Source organism: Erinaceus europaeus, chromosome 1 (genome assembly GCF_950295315.1).
Source record: "Erinaceus europaeus chromosome 1, mEriEur2.1, whole genome shotgun sequence".
NCBI classification, from domain to species: domain Eukaryota; kingdom Metazoa; phylum Chordata; class Mammalia; order Eulipotyphla; family Erinaceidae; genus Erinaceus; species Erinaceus europaeus.
The window spans coordinates 57,701,421-57,726,617 of record NC_080162.1 but is presented as its reverse complement, the minus strand read 5'-3'; the positions used below and the strand labels follow the sequence as shown (position 1 = coordinate 57,726,617).

The window sequence follows — 25,197 nt, the reverse complement described above, 5'->3', positions numbered from 1 at the left end:
AATGGAGGGGGTGGGCTATGGAACTCCGGTGGTGAGAGTTATATGAATTGTACCCCTCTTATACCACAATCTTGTCAATAATTATTAAATTAATAGAAATTTTAAAAATATAAAGGGAAGATACTTTAGGTATATAATAAAATAGTTTGAAAAAAATTCCTTTCCAACTAAAGGAACAAATTCAGTGATAAAAATCTGGGTGACCACAGAAGCAAATGGAAAGTGGGAGACAGAGAGTCAGTGAGACACCTGCAGCACTGTTTCACCACTTGCAAAGCTTTCCTCCTGCAAGGGGGAACAAGGGGCTCAAACTCTGGCCCTTGTGGCTTGTAACATGTGCTCAACCACCACCAGGCCCCACATGTTAAAAAGAAGGAGGAGGAGGAAGTAGGAGGAGCAGGAGGGGGGGAGAAGGAGAAGAAGGAGGAGGAGGAGGAGGAGAAGAAGAAGAGAGAGGAAGAAGAGAAGAAGGAGAAGGAAAGGAAGGGGAAGGGGATGGAGAAGAAGAGGAAAGAGAAAGAAAAGAAAGAAAGAAAGAAAGAAAGAAAGAAAGAAAGAAAGAAAGAAAGAAAGAAAGAAAAGAAGGAAGGAAGGAAGGAAGGAAGGAAGGAAGGAAGGAAGGAAGGAAGGAAGGAAGGAAGGAAACAGAGATCAAAGATGCTTGTGAGGAAATCCTAAGCTGGAATGTTTGGAAAAGATGTAGTAAAATAAAAATGTAAGTAACTTTCCCAAGAGACTATATTAAAGCAGAGATGAGCTAAAACAGAGGTAGTTACTAAAGTGGAATAAATCAAAAGTATAAGTACCATATTATCTCATACATGTGAGTAATATAAAGAATCAAAGAAAAGAAATGATTAAATCAGGGCTGGAGGGATAGTACACAGGCAGAGTGAGTGCATGCCTTCCCATGTATGGCCCAGGTTTTAGCCCTGGAATTTGGGAGGTGCTGTGGTTTGGAGGACCCACCAGTGCTGTTGGTGTCTTTCCCTCCTTCTGTCTTTGTGAACACAAAAGCAGCATGTGAACAAGAAACTATTCATGTGTGAGGTCCTGACTCTGCCAACAAATAAAATGAAATCCATTTGTCTTTTAAAAAATAAAGTAATAAAATGAAAACAAACAAACATAATATTCTGATATGGATCTTCACAGCTTCAGGTCAACTTTTTTAGATACATAGAGATAATCAAGAGACACAGAGAGAAAAATCATGGTGACACAGCACCAAAGTGGTGGAGGTGGTGGCATATCTCTACCCTTTATGATGAAGAAAGTATCAAAGAAGAGTCTCTCTACATTTATCCTAATATCAGCTCTTAGAATGTTTCCTGGAAGCATATTAGAACTAGCCTGTTTAACCACTTGCTCTAACAACTTCCCCAAATGTAACTGTATCCCTTGCCTGCCACAACCCCAGATGTTGATTTATTTTTTTTTCCTTTAAGCTCTAAATTGAAACATTGATTCTATTGTGATTAATTCTCCTCCCTTTGCTTCTTACAACATTTTCTACTATTCCTCAAGTTAGTAAAAATGTTCTTCCAATTATATTTAGAAATTATAGACCTACATCATTTCCTGGGTTTATCATGAAGATACTGTAGTGGTTTTTTGTTTCTTTGTTTTGTTTATTTGTTTCTAGTTACTTTATTGGTGTAGCTTTATAAAATTTCTTTATCTGCACAGGGCTATTGGAGTAGTATATATGTACAGTCTTCTGCTTCCCAACTTCACTCCTCCCTGGATACTAATACTTCCTTTCTGTTCAGACTGAGCATGTTGGAACTAATCAATTAGTCTAACAATAGTCACTAGTATACATCTCCTGAATCATGTTACAATGAAATCTTCCAGTGTCACCTCTGGATTCGAGTCTGATCCCTATCCTCCACTTTTCAAGATTTTGTTCCTGTTTTGCAGGATAGTTTCTGCCGGGATGTTTTTCATTTTAGGCTATCAGACTTTATGGTTCATTTCTTGTCATCTTTCTCCTGGCATTTGTTTTTATCTATTGTATTGTACTAGCATATGTTGAGGCTCAGTTAGACTGATGTGGTGGTAAGAACAACATTATTCAAGCATACTTTGACAGATCAGGGACAGAACATACACTGTTAGACAATACAGAAGGAAGGAGAAAATAGATATGGTGTGGAGCTTAGAAAGTGCCATTTAAGTTTTTTCAGGGTAACCAAGGAATATTTAAGGGTATTTATTGTAATTTCTGTAGAAAAATAAGGTTAATGAATTATGTGCCATCACGACAATTGGCACAAAGTTGATTCAATGTTTAATAGGTGAAAACATTGTAGTCATTCTACTTTGCAAAGCAAAATCAGAAATTTAATTAGATTGATAAATACCACTGTAGTTACTTATAAGGGGTAGGCAAACTTAACAAATTGCAAAGTATTTATCAAATATAGGATGTTTTCATGCCATATATGTGTGAAAAGTGAACATTCTCTTATCATTCATATTCCACAAATAAAAAAGTATAAAGACTATAAGCTATAAACCCACTGTAGGCCATTCCGGAAACCTGTCCTTACTATAAAGTGGCAATGGTAAGGACTGCCCCACTCTCTGAAGGGAGGCCGGACCATCCTATCCTGACACTCAAGGAACATTGGTCCTGAAACGAGAGCACCTAGAATATTCCCAGTAGTGACCATGTACTGGGAGCTCAGACTGACAGTGAGTGACTAGGAGGTTACACAGGCTCCTTTGCTAAATATGAATATATATGGGTCCTGGATCAGGTTAATTTTACTTACAGATTTTCCTCAAGATTGAAAGCAACTCTCTGCTCTAATCCAATTTACTAGACCTATTCTCAACTCTCCCACTCTTTTCCCAGACAATATTTTATTTATCTTTCCCCCGTTTTTGTTGCCCTTGTTATTGTTGTTATTTTTATTGTTGCCATTGCTGTTGTTGTTGCTGGATAGGGCAGAGAGAAGGGAAGAGAAAGACACCTGCAGACCTGCTTCACTCCTTGTGAAATGAAGCCCCTGCAGGTAGGGAGCATGGGACTCGAACCAGGATCTTTATGTCGGTCCTTGTAATTCATACCATGTGCACCTAACCCGCTGTGTTACTGCCCGCCCCTCTATCCCAGACAATATTTTTAGTCCACCTTTGTTTTAGCTATCAAACTCAAGTTAAAACTATTAAAGTATGGGTCCCTAAGAACATACCTAAAATAGACTTCCTAGATCCTTTCTACCTCAAGATCCCTATTCTTTTCTGCTATATCCTTACCTTTTGGTTCCTATTTATTAATCATTTTGTCCTGCCTTATATCTTACCACCTTTAAGCCACCAAGTTGCAGATGCTATAATGATTATCTCCTGACTACCCAGGGCAGACAGCCTCACCAATGTGTCTCAGAACCTCACTTATCCAGAGCTCTACCCGACTAGGGAAAGACAGAAACAGGCTGGAGTATGGATCGTCTGCTAATGTCCTTGTCCAGTGGCGAAGAAATTACAGAAGCCAGAACTCTATGTTCTACACCCCATACAGAATGTTGGTCCATGTTCCCAGAGGGGAAGAAATTTTAGAAGAAGACAACCAGAAGGCTCTAAGCTCCAATTCCATCAAGTCCTGAATAAAGAAGAGGAAAAAAAGAAGAACATTCAGAAGTAGCAATAGGTGTAGGTATGATTTAAAAAGGAAAGCAAGGCAGTATCATAGGAAAATAGGCAAATATATACAAATATATATAGTTACAGAAACAAATAGTAAATATACATCTGTGACCTTGAGAGAACTACCACAGTTTCCCAATGCAGGGTATGAGGACAAAGAACTCTAGTAGTGGGAATGATGTGAAATTAAATCTCTTTTGTCTTATAATTTTATAAATCAATATTAAGTCACTAATAAAACAAAAAATGTAAAATACTATATGCCCGGCACCCTGCAAACCCCTGGGCTTTCAGAGAAGACATAGTATTTTATGCACAAAAGTAAGATGATTCATTGATTTCAAGGTTTTTAATTTAATAGAGGCTACTTGTACTGGCTAGTTTGGTGGAAGGAAATTCAGGGATGTTTTCTCTGGAATGTTAAGATCTAAACTGAATATTAAAGGGTGACTATTGTAGCTTTAGAAACAAAGAACAAATGAAGAAGATAAGTTGCATGCATCTATACATGCAGCTGCATGTATCTACATATATATACATATATGGGCAGAGAGATGTATATATGCTAATGAAAATGGTGGTGAGAAAATTTTTGGTTGCAGCTGAGAGAAACATAAGAACTAGCTAAGCACAGCGTTTACTTTGATGAATAATAGAATCCAAGAAATAAACATTATACGTTGGGGGAAAATGCTATAGTTGGGTCTCTGGAATGATTGGAAGAAGGTTTCTGGATTTTCTCTCCAGCTCTTCTCACAGAACTTTCTTCTCTTTCCTCCAAGTCTTGACTTTCTCCCCATAGCATCGGCCATGACAACTGATAGCTTGTGAGATTTATATCAGATATCCTCAGGTACTGGAAGAAAGACTAACCTGACATTTTCTGTATGACCTCAGGGAAGAGAAAAATCTGGGGTAAAGATTTATTGGCTCAACTTGAGCCAAGCATCTGTCCTTGGATCAGTCATTTGGTGGTAATATTGTGCACCTGCTTTGGCAATACAGGTGGAAAAAAGAGCATTTAGTTGCAAAGAAAAGTTGGCAGATCATGCTAAGTGATCACCACATTATTTATTTGTTTGTTTGTTTGTTTGTTTTTTACTTTTATTTGGAACAACCCATGACAAACAGCTCAGTCTGCAACATGAAGGATTTAGGTTAAGCTGAGTGAGATAATTCTGGTATTAGAGCTTATTATACACTAGGATATATGTTACTGAAAGGGGCAGTAAAGTGTCTTTTCTTAGAGATGTATAAAAATAGAAGTGATTTCACATCAGTTGAGATGCAGATAATTTTCAAATTATTTAGACACAACAAAAATGGTGTTTGGCATGAAAACTCTTGACAAGGCCCTGGATTTATTGCCATTAAATCCTTAACAATGAACTTTGTTGGTGTGATTCACTGAATGTTTATAAAATTCCCACTATGTGCCTGTCTCTAAGGCTAGAGATACAAGTCTTGCATTGTATTAGACAAGTTCAGAAAAGTACAGGTAAGTGTAATATGTGATTAGTTAAGGCAGTTATAAGAGAAGTCCACTTTCATAATTATGGAGTTTCACAGGAATGAGAGAGAGTTGTAGAAATAAGTAGGATCTTAACAGAGAAACATGATGAGAAAAATTTTCTCAAGGAGAGAGTTAGCAAAACAAATTAATTGACAGGATTGACAGGTTGAAGTTTGAATGCACCTTCACGCTGAACACAATTTTAATAGGTATAGACGGTGAAAAAGCATTTGGCCCAGGTAGAGTGGCATGGACAGTGATTTGGATCATATTAAAAAGCATAAACTCAACAACAAATAACCCCATCCAAAAATGGGGGGAGGACTTGGACAGAATATTTACCACAAAAGAGATCCAAAAGGCCGAGAAACACATGAAAAAATTCTCCAAGTCACTGATTGTCAGAGAAATGCAAATAAAGACAACAATGAGATACCACTTCACTCCTGGGAGAATGTCATACATCAGAAAAGGTAACAGCAGCAAATGCTGGAGAGGTTATGGGGTCAAAGGAACCCTCCTGCACTGCTTGTGGGAATGTCAATTGGTCCAACCTCAGTGGAGAACAGTGTGGAGAACTCTCAGAAAGCTAGAAATGGACCCACCCTATGATCCTGTAATTCCTCTGCAGGGGATAAATCTAAGGAACCTAACACACCCATCCAAAAAGATCTCTGTACACATATGTTCTTGGCAGCACAATTTGTAATAGTCAAAACCTGGAAGCAACCCAGGTGTCCAACAACAGATGAGTGGCTGAGCAAGTTGTGGTATATATATGTATATGTATGTGTATTATGTATGTGTATGTGTATGTGTGTATGTGTATGTGTATGTGTATATGTATTACTCAGCTGTAAAAAAATGGTGACTTCACCGTTTTCAGCCGATCTTGGATGGATCTTGAAAAATTCATGTTAAGAGAAATAAGTCAGAAACAGAAGGATGGATATGGGATGATCTCACTCTCAGGCAGAAGTTGAAAAAAAAGATCAGATAAGGAAACACAAGTAGAACCTGAACTGGAATTGGCATATTGCACCAAAGTAAAAGACTCTAGGCTGGGTGAGTGGGGAGAATACAGATCCAAGAAGGATGACAGAGGACCTAGTGGGGGTTGTATTGTTATATGGAAAACTGGGAAATGTTATGTATGTACAAACTATTGTATTTATTGTTGAATGTAAAACATTAATTCCCCAATAAAGAAGTATAAAAAGCATAAACTTGTACTTATAGATGAAAAATTATGTTACAAGAAGAGAAGAGCTAACAGAAATGATTGTAAAAGAAAGGTAGGATAATCTATGGAATGTTTTCAATGTTAAGTTTCAAGTTTTGTATTAGGAAGATTACAGGTAATGCCATGGAGAGTGACAAGATGAGTAGAAAGTCATTGGTAAGAGTTATATGAAAAAATTCAAAATAACTTAATTGGATTATGGTAACAAAAATGGAAAAAAGAATGGAGAAGGGATACAGTATATATAGTAGAGATATAATTTATAAGGGCAATTCACTACTAGAGCTATGGGATTTTATACTTTCAATTTACTATTCATTTATCAGAAAATGCATTTATCAATTTCTTAGTTCCTGAAGCTATTGGATTTTTGTTTACATCTATATTTGAGTCTCAAGGTAGCCAAATAAACATCTCAGTTTTTATTTTGATTTTGCATTTAAACAAACTGAGATTTAGAGCAGTTGAATATCTACCTCATGATCTGACCTTTAATAATCTGCTAAATGCAGTGTCGAACCCAGTACACTTGGCTTTCTGAGAGGAAGAGAGAAAGAAATACGCCTGAAACACTGATTAACTGCTTGTAAAAATTCTTCCCAGGTCTGGGTGGTGGCACACCTGGTTGGGCATACATGTAAAAAAGCACAAGAGCTAGGGTTCAAGCCAGCCCCCAGTCTCCACCTGCACGGGAAAAGTTTTGAAAGTAGTGAAGCAGTGCTGCGGGTATCTCTCTCCCTCTCTATCACCCCCTTTCCTCTTAATTTCTGGCTGTCTCTAGCCAGCAAATTAATAAAGATAATAAAAAATTAAAAAAAAATTCTTCCCTATATTTGGGGACTAGGGCTTGAACTTAGGTAAGAACCATGGTTAACAGGCACATGTAAACTGGTGTGCTCAGCTGTTGCCCAATCCTGGCACTCATGTTTTAATTGTCTCTAACTGGAGCATGGAAGTAACAACACAAGAATGAAAAAACAAAGTTATCCTACTCCTGTTGAACTGGGAGGCATTCTATTTATGCATCACTGTATAGGAAACTTCTCAAAATTTAGTAGTGTAAAGCAGCAACCTTTTTTTTTTCATATTACCATTTTGTTTGTAGAAATTTAGGTTGACTGGGAAAGATGTCATTTTTACTAGATGTTAGCAGAAGACATTGATAGTATTTGACTGGGAAATGGGCTAAGCTATCTAGAAGGATCTAGAAGCAGTCACTAACATGTATAGTACTTTGAACAGAATAACAGAAATTCTGGGCTCAAAATTTTATTATATAAGCATCAGAGCTTCACAGGTGAGCATTTCCTGCAAAGGGTCTCAAGTTGTGATTTGATAACTTATACCTATTTGAGTAATTTATATAAGTGGAAAATACAGTTTGTACCTTTTTGTGTTCAACTTCTTTAATTTAGCATATTTTTGAAAGCCATTCATGTCAATACTTCGAGTTATAGTTTATCAGTTCTTGTTGAAGTTACACAGTATCATTTTGTGTGACCATCATACAATTTAATTACCCATTTTACTATTAATGAATTTGCAGTAATATGCAGTTTGAGCTATAATGAATTGTGCTGATATATTCTTAATATGTCTCTGGATGAAGTGTGCTCACATTTCTGTTAAATGTGTACTAAACAGAATTGCTGGATCATAGAGTATTCCTATGTCAGCATTAACATTTCTCTATACTATATAAATTTATTCTCTAACTTGAAGTATATGAGAATTTTAATTCTTCTCCATTAGCTGATCATATTGAATCTTAATAAGTTTAACTATTTTAGTTGTTTAAGAGACGTATTTTGACATAGATTAACAAGACCTTATCTAATTCACTCCCACTTTACCATCTTCTCCTTAGTCAACTTTATGCTGTTTCTTTTCCTCAAGATTGTTTTGGCAATTCTAGGTGTTTTCTGGTTGCAGATAAATGATTGCAATTTTTGTTCTATCCTCTTAAATAAGCTTGATGGAACTTTGATGGGTATCACGTTAAATTTGTATATGGCTCTGGGGAGAATATTCATTTTGAGGATATTAATTCTTCTAATCCATGAACGTGGGATGTCATTCCATTTCTTAGTATCATTTTCTATTTCCTTGAATAGTGACTCATAGTTTTCAGCATACAAATATTTCACTTATTTGGTCAAATTAATTTCTAGGTATTTTATTGATTTTGCTGCAACAGTGAATGGGAGTGATTTCTGGATGTCTACTTCTTCATATTTAGTATTTGCATAAAGAAATACCACTGGTTTTTATACATTAATATTGTAGCCTGGCACCTTGCTATATTGCCTAATAACTTCAAGTAGTTTTCTGCTGGATTCTTTAGGTTTTTCTATATATACTATCATATCATCTGCAAATAGTGAGAGCTTGACTTCTTCCCTTCTAATCTGTATTCCTTTGATTCCTTTCTCTTGCCTGATTGCTATGGCAAGTACTTCCAATGCTATGTTGAAGAATAATGGTGATAGTGGACACCCCAGTTTTTTGGGGTGAATAACTCTGACAATGTCCAGGAGGTCTAGTTTGTCCATCTCTTCATTTAATTCTCTTTTTTCTTTGTTGATTCTCTGCTTCATTGATCTAAGTGTGAAAGTGGGGTGTTGAAGTCTCCCAATATTATTGTATTACTATTGGTGAAATTTTATAGTTCTTTCAGTAGGTATTTGATGTATTTAGATTATCCCTCATTGTGTGCATAGATGTTAATAATTGTTAAAAATCTTCTTGGTTGAATGGTCCTCTAATCATTATGTAATGGCCTTGCCTATATTTTATTACTTTATTTAATTTAAAGTCTATTGTGTCAGAGATGAGAATGGCTGTCCCTGCCTTTTTTTGTGGTCCATTAGCCTGTACAATAGTTTTCCATCCTTTTACTTTAAGTCTGTGTTTCTCTTGTTGGGTCAGGTGGGATTCTTGCAAGCAGCATATGGTTGTGTTGTGTTTTCTCATCCATCCTCCCACTCTGTGCCTTTTAATGGCTGAGTTTAATCCATTGATATTTATTGATATTATGGATTTAATGTATTGTAATGCAATTATTCAACAGTTTTTTATTTGCTCTGATATTTGGCAAGTATTATAGTAATGTTCTTGTTTATAAGAGATGTTAGTCTATTAGTACCTCTTTCAGGGCAGGCTTGCTTATGGTTGCCTCTTTAACTGTTGTACGTCTGAGAAGGTTTTAATCCCTCCATCTAGTTTGAATGAAGGTCTATCATGATATATTATCCTTGGTTGAAACCCTTTTTCATTCTGGGCTTGATAGATATCTTGCATTCTCTTCTGGCTTTTAGAGTTTGAGTGGAGAAGTCTGCTGATAATCTTATGGGGTTTTCCCTTGTATGTGACTTTTTGTTTTTTCTCTTGCAGCCTTTAGGATCCTTTCTTTATCCTTACTTCTCTTCATTGTAACTATTATGTGTCTTGGTGTCTTCAGGTCTGGGTTGATTCTGTTTGGGACTCTCTGGGCCTCTTGAATCTTAATGTCATTTCTGTTGTTTAGGTCTGGGAAATTTTCTTCTATTACTTGCTCTAGAATATTTCTTTCCCCTTTCTCTCTGTCTTCCTCTGGTAGGCCAATTATATGAATGTTACTTCCTTTGAAATTATTCCATATGTCTCTGTTGTTATTTTCAGTATCTCTCAATCTCTTTTTGAGCTCTTGTACCTCTTTATTTGTCTTTCTAAGCCTTTTCCTTTTTGTTTAACCTCTCTATTTTAAAGTGGCTGGAGCTCTATTTGAATGACCTCATCCCTGCCTGGGAAAGACTACCTGGAGTTGTTTGTTGTTGTTGTTGTTGTTGTTTGTTTGTAAGAAGTATAAAAACAAAAAACAAACAACAACAACAACAAACGACTCCAGGTAGTCATTCCCAGGCAGGGATGAGGTTCTGATTGGCCAGGTATTTTGTCATTCAAATAGAGCTCCAGCCACTTTAAAATAGAGAGGTTAAACAAAAAGGAAAAGGCTTAGAATGACACTCTGGTGAGTCAGGAATCTTGGTAAAGAAAATAGTTCAGCGAGAAGCCTGCTAGAAGGGGCTGTCCAACCCCTGTGGGCTGGTTCTGGGGTGTGGGGGAGGGGTGAGTTCAGAAATAATCAAAATATTTTCTTTTCTTTGCCCCCCTAGCCTCTGTTTGTCAGCACTAGAGTGAGTTATGGGAATCTATTATGGTGCCATCCTGGCCAGCCCGTGTTCACCCTCCTACAGACAGCCCAGTGTCCTACCCTATCCAGAGAATCCCAGGTCATAAGCTGCTGCTTTTTGGAGCTCACGGTAGCTGTTGCTCTCAAGTCACCATCTTGGCTCTGTGATCCTCATTCACTCTCTATGCTCTTTCTGACAGACTGTAGGAGATGCCTCCATAATTTATTTTTTTCTTCGTTCACAGGGATATGTGGAATCTCTTTTTTCAAATCTCAGTTGCAGTTTTGAGAGAAATTACTCAAATATACCTTAATCTCAAATGATCTCTCAAGAACTTAGTTTTTTTCTGCATATTTATGTTCTATGATTCACTGTCTTTTGTTATATCTGTTCCTATGTTGAATCAAGAATCTCAACATTCAACATTCCACAACTAAATATTTTCAAAAATCACTAAAGGTAACAAGTTTTGAATTAAGGGTGGTTTTGAATTCAGTTAAGCTTTACCCAATATATTTCTTTTCTAAGTCAAAAACAAATAATTTGGAAAAAGGAAAGAATAAATTTGGCTCAGTTGTCAGGAATTCAGAAATAAACTAATTTGTACCTGTGACTGTAGATGTAGTGTGAAATGTCTCCCTCAATATCAAATCCAGAGCAGTCAGTACTTTGAAGTGATTTTATACAGTGGAAATGTCAAACTACTCACTTTTCTTCCATAAAACCTCTCACTCCTGACCTGATATTTTTCTTTATAATTGTATTTATTTCTAGGACTATGGCTGAAATAACTACATGACCCAAGAAAACCACTTAATACAGTATCCAGCATTAGTTATACTGGTTTTACCATTGATACTGATGATAAAAAAGATAATATTATCTCTTTAAGCTATTTTCATATAGGAAATTGAATGTATTAGCTTATTTCAGGTATTTTCTAGAAGATTTTGACATACAGAGATCATCAGAGTACAGAGTTAAAGGAAGTCAGGCAGGAAAGAAAAAATGAGGCAGACAAGATGATAAAATCAAGACACATTAAAAAATTCTCTACCCTCCTTATGTGCCTTTCCTGAAAACGGGTGATTTAATTTCCTAAGTATTTTGGAAAAAATAATTTTGAATCCAAACTTAAGTGACATTAAGTTATTTTAAAATAACAGAGCCATGATGTGAAAATCTTTTTAGTAGACATATCACACACTATGGTAGTTTTCTGACCCTCTCATCTCTAAAACTAGATTAGAAAGTCCTCATGGGCAGAGATGTCTCTATACTGTCTTTGTATTATACCTCATCCTTAAAACAGGGTGGGAAAATGTCATGTTATCCTGCTGATTAAGTCCATTAAGGATTCAGGTTGCATAACTCTTTTAATAGGTAATGGAGTAGAAATGCTGCAAGTGAGTTTAATTTTCACACAAAACATCAACAGTAAATGTAGGTGCCCTTTGGCCATGCACACAATGTGAAGTAGAGAGTGGTCTTTTTCCAACTCTGTAAATTACCCTCAACTAAGTTTGTTCACCTCAGGGGCAGGATGCTATGTAGCTGTTCTCTTATAGATTCTTTTGTAGACTTGGCTTGAAACCACCAGCTGGGTTGGAAGAGTCAAATTGGGGCAAGGAGTTTAAAGAGTTGACGCAATTTAGTCAATTTCATTGGAACTTCAAGTTTATCTCCATTTAACTTTATCCATGGAACACAAAGGGTTTTCTCAATAGATCATTATGGTGTGACTTCAAATTCACATAAAAGAATATTCATAACAATGTCTTTATTTCTGTGAACATAACTACAATTGATTTATTGAGTAAAAGTATATTTAAGTCCAAATTATGATTCATTATTATAAGAGTCTGAAACTAAAATAAAAAGTTAATACACATTGAGCAAAAACATCTCTAGTATATAAGGGAAGAGAGATACTCCCAAGTGACCCCCAATGGCAGGGGGTGTAGTTCAGTGGTAGAGCGTGTGCTTAGCATGCATGAGGCCCCTGGGTTCAATCCCCAGCACCTCCAAGTGACCCCCTAGAGGATGTCACAGTTCCTTTGAGTTCCATATAAACAATTTTATGAAATGCTTTAATGAAAATATCCATGTTTATGTTTCACAAGACTGATGGATATGGAGTGTGTGTGTCCAACTATTGGGCATGTACTCTGTGCAAAGTCATTCACTTTGATCTGATAATGTACATATAAGCATGGAAATAATAGCTTTACCCCTAAGAACTCACAATTCATTGATAAGAGGGTCCTATGAAATGAAAAAATAAATGTGATGCAATCACAACCCAATAAAATTCAAACTGTGATATATATGTATATATAATATATACTTGTGATATATATGTATTTGTGATTATATATGTGACATATATGAATATATCCCACTTTACATAGTATTTTCATCATTTTATTGGGGGTTAATATTTTATAATAAATTTGTTGATGCATTAGGTTAGTTTCTCATCTCCCAGTGAAAGTTCTTTGCATAAGATTCTCCATCCCAAATTAGGTGCTTTTCCACCATGATGTATATAGAAACCAAGTCCTTCCCATCCCCTCCCTTTCTTTCCTTCCTCAAAGTCCTCTGCATTGTTGTAATACATCCTACTCAGTTCAAGTTTAATTTTGTATTTTCCCTTTTTGTACTTTTTTCTTAAGTTCCACCTATAAGTGAAATCATATGGTATTTTTTTTCTTTTTTTGGTTTATTACACTTAAACATGATGACTTCAAATTCTGTCTCAGATGAAACAAAGCAGATGACTTCATTTTTAACATCTGAGCTATATATCACCACATTTTCAGCCATTCATCTGTTATTGAATATCTGGATTGATTGTGTTCAAAATTGTGCTGCTACTAACATAGGTGTACATAGATCTCTTTGAACAGGTGTTTTTGCTCCCTTTGGATAAATTCCCAGTAGATAACTTGTTGGGTCGTATTTCTAATGTTTTGAGAAATATCCATACTATTTTCCACAATGGTTGGACCAATTTACACTCCTACCATGACTGTAGAAATGTCCTATTTTCCCCACATTCTCTCCAACATTTGTTGTTTTTTCATGTGATGTAATGTTAAGGGGAGACTATAAGATGTGAGTTAAAGGAAAGAGGTCCTTTGAAAAGAGTTTTCAACAATGTTATAATAACTTGAGTTTTAATAGTTATAAACGTAATCTCTGAATATGGTCTTAGTAATGGTTTAGTGTAAGCCAAACATTTATTCTTCATCCCCTCCTTCCTTCCTTCCTCCCATTCATCCTTTCTTCCACCCAATTCCTCAAATCCATGCCTGCATACCTATTTACCTAGAGAAGTTCATGCAACTTATTTAAATGCATTATAGATTTTGAAGATAGTAGTAACTCAACTACTGGCCTTACTTTCAATTTTCCCATGATTTCTTTTCTTTTCTTTTCTTTCTTCTTTTTTTTTTTATTTTTCTTTATAAAAAGCAAACACTGACAAAAAACATAGGATAATAGGGGTACAAACTCCACACGATTCTCACCACCAGAACTCCATATCCCATCTCCTCCCCTGATAGTTTTATTATTATTTATCCCTCTTGGAGTATGGACAGAGGGTCATTATGGGGTTAAGAGGGTGGAAGGTCTGGCTTCTGTAATTGCTTCCCTGATGAACATGGTCTTTGACAGGTCGATCCATACTCCCAGCCTGTCTCTTTCTTTAGTGTGGCAGGGCTCTGGAAAAGTGGGGATCCAGAACACATAGGTGGGGTTGTCTGTTCAGGGAAGGCCAGCAGGCATCATGGTAGCATCTGGAACCTGGTGGCTGAAAAGAGAGTTAACATATAAAGCCAAAGAAATTGTTGACTAATCATGAACCTAAAGGTTGAAATAGTTCAGATGATGAGTTGGAGGGGGGGGGTGCCTCCGTTTTGTAGATAGACCTATTTTAGTTATATCCCAAAGGGCCCATGACTATACTAGTTTTTTTTTTTCCCCTGAGCCCAACATCTGATATGCCCTTCAGCCTCATTACTGGGGTGAGACCTTTCCTTTCATAGGATTCTCTAATTCCATTTCAGGTGGTTCACTTCCTAACAAAGTCCCAAAACCTAGATATAGACCAGATCCCATGAGATAGGGCATATGTTCACATAAATTAGGGCAAAATACATACCTGAAAGCAAAAGTGCACAATAGTCTGTAGTGAGTCAGTATATGCAGCAAGTAGAAAGACCTAAAAAGACACTATAAAGTTTTCAATGAAATAGTGTTTACTTAGCCTTAGATACCCTCCTCACCTTTTTTCTATTATACTTCCCTCACTCACTACAAAGCTAACCTTATCAAAGTAAAGACTGCAAAAGCTGAATAAGGGCAAAATACTGGCATACTTTAATCATGACTCTTTAGTCATTTTCAGTCCACCCCATCAACTGGGGCCCTAGTCGGGGAGTCCTGAGATTCCCAAATAGACATCATGGGTCTAGACCTTGACTAGATCCCTCTCTCCACTGTTACTGGTCATCTCTATCAGGAACAACACAATAGATCCCTTTGCAGTTCCCCATCAACGTTGATCAACAACGGCAGAGAATGTTCCATCCTCTGAAGGGAGGATGGACAGCATACTCAATGCTCCACTGGAGGAAGATGGGTCCTGTTATTGGGGCAACTTGGAACATTCCTACTCATGACCATAGAATGTGAGCTCAGATCTACAGGGATGCAGAGGTCACATAGGCTCCTAAGCTGAATATAGGCCCCAGATCAAATCAGTGGAGTTTACAATCAACAATATTTATATACCTTTCCTATATTTGGGAACTACTCTCTTTCCTGATCCACCTTTCTTGTCTTTTTTTGCTGCCATGACATCATCTCCCCAGATAATAACTTGGATCCACCCATGGTTTCTAATTCATTTATCAGTGATGATTTTTTTTTTTTCCAGAGCACTGCTCAACTGTGGTTTATAGTGGTGCAGGGGATTGAATCTGGGACTGTGGAGCATCAAGCATGAGAGTGTTTGCAAAACTTTTTTTTTTTTTACTGTCTAAAATAATGAAGAAACTGGCCATCGGAGGCCACTCAGTGTGGTATTAAGGGCCTATGGTTTATTGCCCAGTGCTTCTAACATCTGCCCATACTCCCAGAGTAATAAAGAATAGGGAAGCTGTGTGGTCCGGGAGGTGGTGCAGTGGATAAAGCATTGGATTCTCAAGCATGAGGTCCCGAGTTTGATCCCCAGCAGTACATGTACCAGAGTGATGTCTAGTTCTTTCTTCTCCTACATTTATCATTAATAAATAAATTAAATCTTTAAAAAAAAAGAATAGGGAAACTTCCAGTAGAGGGGATGGGACATGGAACTCTGGTGGTGGTAACTGTATCCCTGTTATCTTACAATCGTGGTAATCATTATTCAATCACTAATAATAATAAAAACCCAAACATTTCATTATGCCTCTCTTGGTTATTAACCTATCCATTTATATACATAAATTCTATTACTAAAAGGGAATTACATTTAGAGACAGAACTTGCTGTTTCTATCTTATGTTTATTTTTATTTTTTTAATAATTTATTTCTTTATTGGGGAATTAATGTTTTACATTCAACAGTAAATACAATAGTTTGTACATGCATAACATTCCCCAGATTCCCATTTAACAATACAACCCCCACTATGTCATTCATCATCTTTCATGGACCTGTATTCTCCCCACCCATCCACCCACCCCAGAGTCTTTTACTTTGGTGTAATACTCCAATTCCATTTCAGGTTCTACTTGTGTTTTCTTTTCTAATCTTGTTTTTCAACTTCAGCCTGAGAGTGAGATCATCCCATATTCATCCTTCTGTTTCTGACTTATTTCACTCAACATGATTTTTTCAGGGTCCATCCAAGATCGGCTGAAAACGGTGAAGTCACCATTTTTTACAGCTGAGTACTATTCCATTGTGTATATATACCACAACTTGCTCAGCCACTCATCTGTTGTTGGACACCTGGGTTGTTTCCAGGTTTTGGCTATTACAAATTTTGCTGCCGAAAACATATGTGTACACAGATCTTTTTGGATGGATGTGTTGGGTTCCTTAGGATATATCCCCAGGAGGGGAATTGCAGGGTCATAGGGTAGGTCCATTTCTAGCCTTCTGAGAGTTCTCCAGACTGTTCTCCACAGAGGTTGGACCAATTGACATTCCCACCAGCAGTGCAGGAGGGTTCCTTTGACCCCACACCCTCTCCAGCATTTGCTGCTGTTACCTTTTCTGATGTATGACATTCTTACAGGAGTGAAGTGATATCTCATTGTTGTCTTGATTTGCATTTCTCTGACAATCAGAGACTTGGAGCATTTTTTCATATGTTTCTCAGCCTTTTGGATCTCTTCTGTGGTGAATATTCTGTCCAAGTCCTCCCCCCATTTTTGGATGGGGTTATTTGTTGTCTTGTTGTTGAGTCTGGCAAGCTCTTTATATATGTTGGTTATTAAACTCTTATCTGATGTATGGCATGTAAAGATCTTCTCCCATTCAGTGAGGGGTCTCTTGGTTTGGGTAGTGGTTTCTTTTGCTGTGAAGAAGCTTTTTAATTTGATGTAGTCCCATAGGTTTATACTTGCCTTAGTCTTCCTTGTAATTGGATTCGTTTCATTGAAAATGTCTTTAAAATTTATGCGGAAAAAAGTTCTGCCAATATTTTCCTCTAAGTATCTGATAGTTTCTGGTCTAACATCCAAGTCCTTGATCCACTTGGAATTTACTTTTGTATTTGGTGAAATACAGTGATTCAGTTTCATTCTTCTGCATGTTTCAACCCATTGTTTCCAACACCATTTGTTGAAGAGACTCTGCTTTCCCCATGTAATAGTCTGGGCCCCTTTGTCAAAGATTGGATGTCCATAGGTGTGGGGCCTCATTTCTGGGCTCTCAATTCTATTCCACTGGTCAGTGTGTCTGTTCATGTTCCAGTACCAAGCAGTTTTGATGACAATGGCCCTATAATACAGTGTGAGATCTGCGAGTGTGATGCCTCCAGTTCTGTTCTTTTTTCTCAAGATTGTTTTGGCAATTCTAGGTCTTTTCTGGTTCCAGATAAACATTTGTAGCATTTTTTCTATTCTCCTAAAAAATGTGCTTGTGATCTTGATGGGGATAGCACTAAATTTGTAGATGGCTCTGGGTAATATATTCATTTTGATGATGTTAATTCTTCCAACCCATGAACATGGAATATCTTTCCACTTCTTTGTGTCTTTTTCAATTTCTTTGAGTAATGACTCATAATTTTCAGTATACAAGTCTTTCACTTCTTTGGTTAGGTTTACTCCTAGATATTTTATTGTTTTTGTTGCTATAGAAAAAGGAATTGATTTCTGGATTTCAATTTCTTCTAACTTAGTGTTTGCATAGAGGAATGCCACTGACTTTTGAATGTTAATTTTATAGCCTAACACATTACTGTATTGCCTGATGATTTCCAAAAGCTTCTTGCTGGATTCCTTAGGTTTTTCCATGTATACTATCATGTCAACTGCAAATAAGGAGAGTTTGACTTCTCTTCCAATCTGTATGCCTTTAATTCCTTGCTCCTGCCTGATTGCTATGGCAAGAACTTCCAACACTATGTTGAATAGTAATGTTGATAGTGGGCAGCCCTGTCTAGTACCTGATCTGAGGGGAAATGCTTCCAGTTTTTCACCATTGAATATGATATTGGCTGTAGGTTTGCTATATATAGACTCCACTATCTTCAGGAATTTTCCATCTACTCCCATTTTTTGTAGTGTTTTGATCATAAAGGGATGTTGTATTTTGTCAAAGGCTTTCTCTGCATCTATTGATATGACCATGTGGTTTTTGGTCTTGCTTTTGTTGATGTGGTGGATCACATTGATTGATTTACGTATATTAAACCAACCTTGCATGCCTGGGATAAACCCCACTTGGTCATGATGAACAATCTTTTTGATATACTGCTCTATCCAGTTGGCTAGAATTTTGTTCAATATTTTCGCATCTATGTTCATCAGAGATATTGGTCTGTAGTTTTCTTTTTTGGTTGTGTCCCTGTCTGCTTTTGGTATCAGGGTGATGTTGGCTTCATAGAAGCTGGCAGGGAGTATTCCAGTGTCTTCAATCTTCTGGAAGACTTTTAAAAGTAGAGGTATTAGTTCTTCTTTGAAAGTTTTGTAGAATTCATTTGTAAAACCATCTGGTCCAGGACTTTTAATTTTGGGAAGATTTTTAATAACTGTTTCAATTTCATTAGCTGTGATGGCCTTGTTCATGTTATCCACTTCCTCTTTACTTAGTTTTGGAAGTTGGTAGGTATCTAGGAAATTATTCATTTCTTCCAGGTTCTCTAGCTTGGTGGCATATAGTTGTTCATAGAAGCCTCGCATGATATGTTGAATTTCTGCAGTGTCTGTTGTGATATCTCCTCTTTCATTTACTATCTGATTTATTTGGGTCTTCTCCCTTTTTTGTTTTGTGAGTCTGGCTAAAGGCTTGTCGATTTTGTTTACTCTTTCGAAGAACCAACATTTACTTTCATTGATCTTTTGTATGGTTTTCCTGTTCTCAATGTTATTTATTTCTGCCCTAACTTTAGTGATTTCTGTCCTTCTTCTGGTTGCTTTAGGGTTCCTTTGTTCTTCTTCTTCTAGGTCTTTAAGATGTGCAATCAGGCTGTTTATTTGTGCCTTTTCTTGTTTCCTAATGTGTGCTTGTATAGCTATGAACTTCCCTCTTAGGACTGCTTTAGCTGTGTCCCAAATATTTTGATAGCTTGTGTCTTCATTTTCATTGAACTCTCGAAACATTTTGATTTCTTCCTTGATTTCCTCTTTGACCCAGAAGTTGTTAAGAAGTGTACTGTTGAGCTTCCACATTTTGGGACTGTTACTAATCTTTTGTTGATTGTTAAGTGTTAGTTTAATTCCACTGTGGTCTGAGAAGATGCTTGGGATGATTTCAATGCTCTTGAATTGGCTGATGCTGTCTTTGTGGCCTATCATATGCTCTATCCTTCAGAATGACCCATGTGGATTTGAGTAAAATGTGTATTCCAGTTTCTTGGGATGAATGACTCTGAAAATGTCCAATAGTTCTAGTTTATCTATCTCTTCATTTAGCTCCCTAATGTCTTTACTGATTTTCTTCCTGGATGATCTGTCAAGTTGAGATAGTGGGGTGTTGAAGTCCCTTACTATGATTGTGTTACTGTTAATATATTGTTGTAGCTCTTTCAGTAGAAGTTTGATGTATTTAGATGGCTTCTCATTGGGTGCATAGATATTAATAATTGTTAAGTCCTCTTGATTGACTGATCCTCTGAGCATTAAGTAGTGTCCATTCCTATCTTTTTTAACCTTATCTATTTTAAAGTCTATCAGTGATGATTTTTGTAGACATTGCATTCATTTATTTTCCTCCAATCTAACGAAATATAAAAGTGTTGAAATAAAGATAACTACTTCCTATGATTTCAAATCATATGACACAAGTCCAGGAGACACTATGCAACACTTTCTGTCATTTCTCAAAACTGAACAGTCATTTAAATACTATAAGCAAGAACCTAGTTACTTTATAATGGACACCAGATGAGCTATTGCTTTTGAATGTTACTGTGGAACTTTATTAGTATGACAAGTGGTTTGTGTCAAGGATATTCTCAGTACTAGAACAATGCCATTCAAGTTTCCAATGTGTAAGCTTTATCTTTTTTGGCTTTCATTTTAAGAAGAAAAATGAACAATTTTGACTAATTCATTTTTCGTGAGGTATAACTGCTTTATTCATGACAAGCCTCACTAGTCATTATAGCAGCCGTCCCTGAACTTTTGTTAATTACTTCACCTATATTTATCATCCCTCTGTTATGATCTGTTTTTTATCAGGATTTCTCTGCTATTAAGAGTCATTGTGCTATTTCAGTATTGAATCAGCCCATAATTTCTGTGTTTATGCTAGATATATTACCATAATTAAGTAAATAGCATTTAAAATACATGTTTACTTCTTGCTCTTTTGTATAGTAAATTATAATTAGACGTTTGTCTATAGTTTAGGTATATTTACATTATAAATGACTTTGATCAATTACTATAAGTTTAACTTCTTTATGATGTCTAGTATATTAAAATTACTTCTATTCCTCCTATTCATTCACTTTATAAACTTAAAGGATACACATCATCTGTTTATGACTTTTTAGTTTTACTTTGCCATATATATATATTATTTATAAAATAAAAAATATCAACAAGACCATAGGATAAGAGGGGTACAATGTTCCACACAATTTCCACTACCAGAACTCTGTATCCCATCCCCTCCCTTGACTGTTTTCCTATTCTATATCTCTCTGAGCATGAACCCAGGGTCATTATGGAGTGCAGAAGGTGGAAGGTCTGGTTTCTATAATTTGGGCATTGACAGGTTGATCATACTCCCAGCCTATCTGATACATATATTTTTTGTCATCTCCAATTTAGTGCCCTTAATTTTCCTTCTAATTTTTTTTTATTATTGTCTGGTTCCTGGCACTGGTAAGTTGCTTTTCTAGTTCAGTGAGGATGTATAGAGAACAAAGCATTGGTGGCTAGGTAAAATGGCATTTGTACGTTTCCTGATTTCTTAAACAAGCAGAAAGAAGATAAAAATAGAAATTTGGATTATTTTTAGTTGTAGCTTAACTATGATAAGCACCAATTTAACATAATTTATTATTGGCATGGATAATTAGAATTACATAGGTAGTTATCCCATGTGCTTATCATCAACAGACATAAGGATTGATTTCTTGTTTTAATTATGATTTGAGCAACAAGCAGGTTTATTTAATCAGAAATACTTTGCTTATTATTCATAAAACCTTTCTTTTCTGATCCCATGTGTTTGCTTTAATCCTGAAAGTGACTCTCTACTCAGGGTTGAGAAGCTCTGTTGTTTAAATTAGTATGTTAACCAGTAAAGGTTGCATGTCTGATCCCATGTGGTTCAATTAGTGTCTAACAAAGGAAATCTCTGTAAATGCTTACAGTGGCATTACTGGAAACTTTAATCAGTTACCTTATGAGGGTTGAAATTGTTATACGCTTCATACCAAACCATCCTAATGCTGTGACAATAGCACCAAGACATGCAGCTGGGAGTTGCATGGTAGATATTGTTAATTAGCACTCAAAATCCATTTCCACCTATTTCTATGTGATTCACTTTCTCATACTATCTTGGGAGTACACACACACACACACACACACACACACCCAGGAAAGTTGACTCAACAATAAAGTGTTTGCCTTACATGCTTTAGGTTCTAGGTTTGAGGCCCATGCAGAACAGTGTTTTGGTGTCTCTCATAAAATAAGTAAGTAAGTAATACATTTCCAGATTCCCTTGAAAGTAAGGCTCCTGGACAGAAAGCACATTGTGCCAATTAGTTAGAATGGGGTTGTTGCTGGGACAAACAAAACCAGACTATGTTATCATGAAACACACACACAATAATACACAGTAATAATAATGTCTTAGGTGTCTGGAAGCAGCTGTGGCAATAATAGCAGTAATTTCCTGATCTCTGTTTATAGTAGTTTTGAGTCTCTGTCACTCAACCAACTATCCCATTTAGAAATTTTACAACCTTCTGAGTTGATTCTGATTCTACTTACAATGCTAGGTTTTAGTCTGTTTGTTGGGGGGAGGGTGGGAGGTAATGAATGACTGTGCAAAAATAGTCTCATATTTAAGGTTCCAAAAGTCCTCGGTTCAGTACCTTGAACAACCATCAACCAGAGTTGGGCAGTGCTATGGTAAGAGAGGGAGAGAGGGAGAGAGAGAGAGAGCAAGAGAGAGAGAGAGGGGAGTTAAAATACTAGATTTGTACAAACTACAGTCAACCTTGGCTTATACAAAAGAAAGAGAGGGAGGCTATAACAAGCAAGAAGACAAAAAAGAAATAGTTTATTGAGTAATTAATGTCAGAAAAATTGAACCTCTGTGAAATTGGGTGATGTATAGTTATAAACTAGTGAATAACAAAGACACTCTGTGTATTGGCGTCCTTCTGTCTGCAAAGCTAGCTCACAAAAGGTAGAAAATTTAATATGTGTACTTCTATTATGTTTTTGATACATTTCCAAGGGCTGTTTATAAAACCTAAATATAAGGTTTATTATGTTACCAACTTCAAAAAAGCATAAGAACACATCAGTGGTGAATCAGATAGACTGTGTACACCTGTGAATACTTACTAGACTAGTCACTTCATTGGAACAAGCCTACATTAGCCATTCTTTGGTCTATCCAGCACCCCCACACCCCACCCCACTCATTACCTTTTTCTTTTTATTATTCTTCACCAAAACATTGGAAATCATTTCCTTAGTGATCTGAATTTCCTGTTTTCTCTTAATGTTCTTGGTGTATATCTCAGAATACACACACACACACACACACACACACACACACACACACACACACACACACACACACATCACAGACTACAAAAATAAAAGCATGCTTCCTATGGTCCCGTCTTTCAATATTTTATATAATATGTAATATATATCCAAGTCAGTGAGGAGGCAGTAGAGTAGGAAGTACTCTAATCTTCCCTTTCAACAAAAAGTTAGAGAATGTACTGTTTTAGGAAAGGGTAGAAACTTAAAACTAGAGTGAAACTTGTAGGAGGTAAGAGGTTTGCTACATATTATTGAAATAAATGGGGCTGTTCCAGAAAACAGCTCCTCTGTTTAGAGTCCTATGCAGAGGTCTTCTAGCTGTTAGAAATTCAATTCCATAAAAAAGTGGATGGAAATGCTTACCATCCTGGAAAATATATGGTGTACTCCAGGGAAAGGGACTGCTCATTTCCTTCCTAACACATCTCTGGATACAGTCAGTTTAGATTTCAGTACTGGCCTCAGCATGTATTCAGTGAATTATTTTAATGATGTAACTTTCTCCATCTGCCAAGTGAAGAAAAGAAGGGTACCTACATCATAGGGGTAAGTGAGAAATCAAAGTAATTTAGTTCATGGAAGATAGGTTATCTAAGTATTCTTATCAACTAAAAAGTAATCTATATTGCAGCTCTAAAGTCCCCTGGGAGAAGACAATTTCAAAGATATCCTGGCTTCAGAACCTCATTCTAGAAACCAGAAGACCACTAAATCCCAGAGGCAAATTTTAAGTACTATTTAGTAAAGTCAGTGGGTTGTCTCAGAGTGCTTTTCCAAGTTCTTGGAAAAAGATCTAAAATTCTCAAGGCACTCATCTCAAAAATGTTGGAGCAGCTGCTGCACTTGTGAGAACTAGAACATAGTGTAGATTCACAACATGAGAGAAACTTGAAGGAGGGAGTTGGAGATCACAGGGCAAAGTGAGACTAGAGATTAGTATAGCCTATATCTTCTTCCACCCCTATAAGATGAGAGAAGGATACGGGAGCTAAAGTTTTGAGAATTTTAACTTCAACATTACTCAGAGGTCTCATACATTAGTTTGTAAATTTTAAGTCAGAAAATTATATTTGATTGTCTTTTATTTTGCCTAACAAGTAATTGAAGTTGAATAAACTGACTTATTTTGGCTGTCTCCCTGTTGGGTAGCTTATGTCAAAATTTAATTAAAGAATGTACTATGGGCTATAAACTTCTTTAGTGAGAAGAAAATAATGGGAAAGCCCAGATTTTATTATTATTATTATTATTATTATTATTATTAGGTTTGTGTCATTTAAGTGAAAGCACATGCTCTGAGTTCATTTGGAGTGAGCCATGCATTCTTTCATGCCATCTGGCTGTGAAACATACATAAAGACTTGGCTCCAGCTTGAAAAAACAAACAAACAAACAAACAAACAAAAACCCCTTAAGTATTCGTGAAATAGAGCTACATTCCACAGGGAAACATGGCTACTTCAGGCTTTGTTGCTTTCCTCATTCTGCCAACCATATATGTGTCTGTTTTTTCCAGGGAGAAAAAACTAATCTCAGCAGAAACGGAAGCCAATCCCCCCTCCACACTCTCTCTCCTTTTCTTCCTTCCTTTCATTCTTCTCTATCTCTCTGTTCATCCCTTTCCTAGCAGAGTATACCACTTACTAAAACATACCAAACATGTGAGAGGGCTTGGGATAGGAAATAAATGACTACATTTTAAAAGTTAAAAACACTCATAGAAAGTGAAAGTCATAGCTTATGATTTCTGTGTGCATCAGAAAAAAAGAATATCAAATCATTAGGGCAAGACAACAACACAATACAAAATGATGTGGTTCAAAGATGCAAGCACAGGTCTGTCTTTGTTTGGGGTATTGACTTCCTGAGTGGCCTCTGGGAACTTAATTAAGTTCCTAGATTCCTCTCTTGACAAATTCAGATTACAAACTATAACTCCCATGACCCAGGGCCATTGAATTCATATGAAAGCAGGGTATTACAAAGCCAGAATTCCACTTAAGAGCTACTTGTATAAGGGAAAACATAGCATACTGATTAAGGCTGAAAAGACAGGCTGTTAACTACATGGTTCAGGAGTTGTTAAGGAATATTTGAATCATGGGCCAATGGGAAGGACATTTTGAGAGTTATTTGAAAAT

The 25,197-nt window shown here is 36.5% G+C and overlaps 1 non-coding gene across 1 annotated transcript; it reads left to right on the top strand.

Moving 5' to 3' along the window:
• Nucleotides 1-12,539: 12,539 nt before the first annotated feature.
• TRNAA-AGC (transfer RNA alanine (anticodon AGC)) lies at nucleotides 12,540-12,612 on the top strand. The gene has a single exon. It is a non-coding gene; the product is annotated as a tRNA-Ala (tRNA).
• The last annotated feature ends 12,585 nt before the right edge of the window (nucleotides 12,613-25,197 follow it).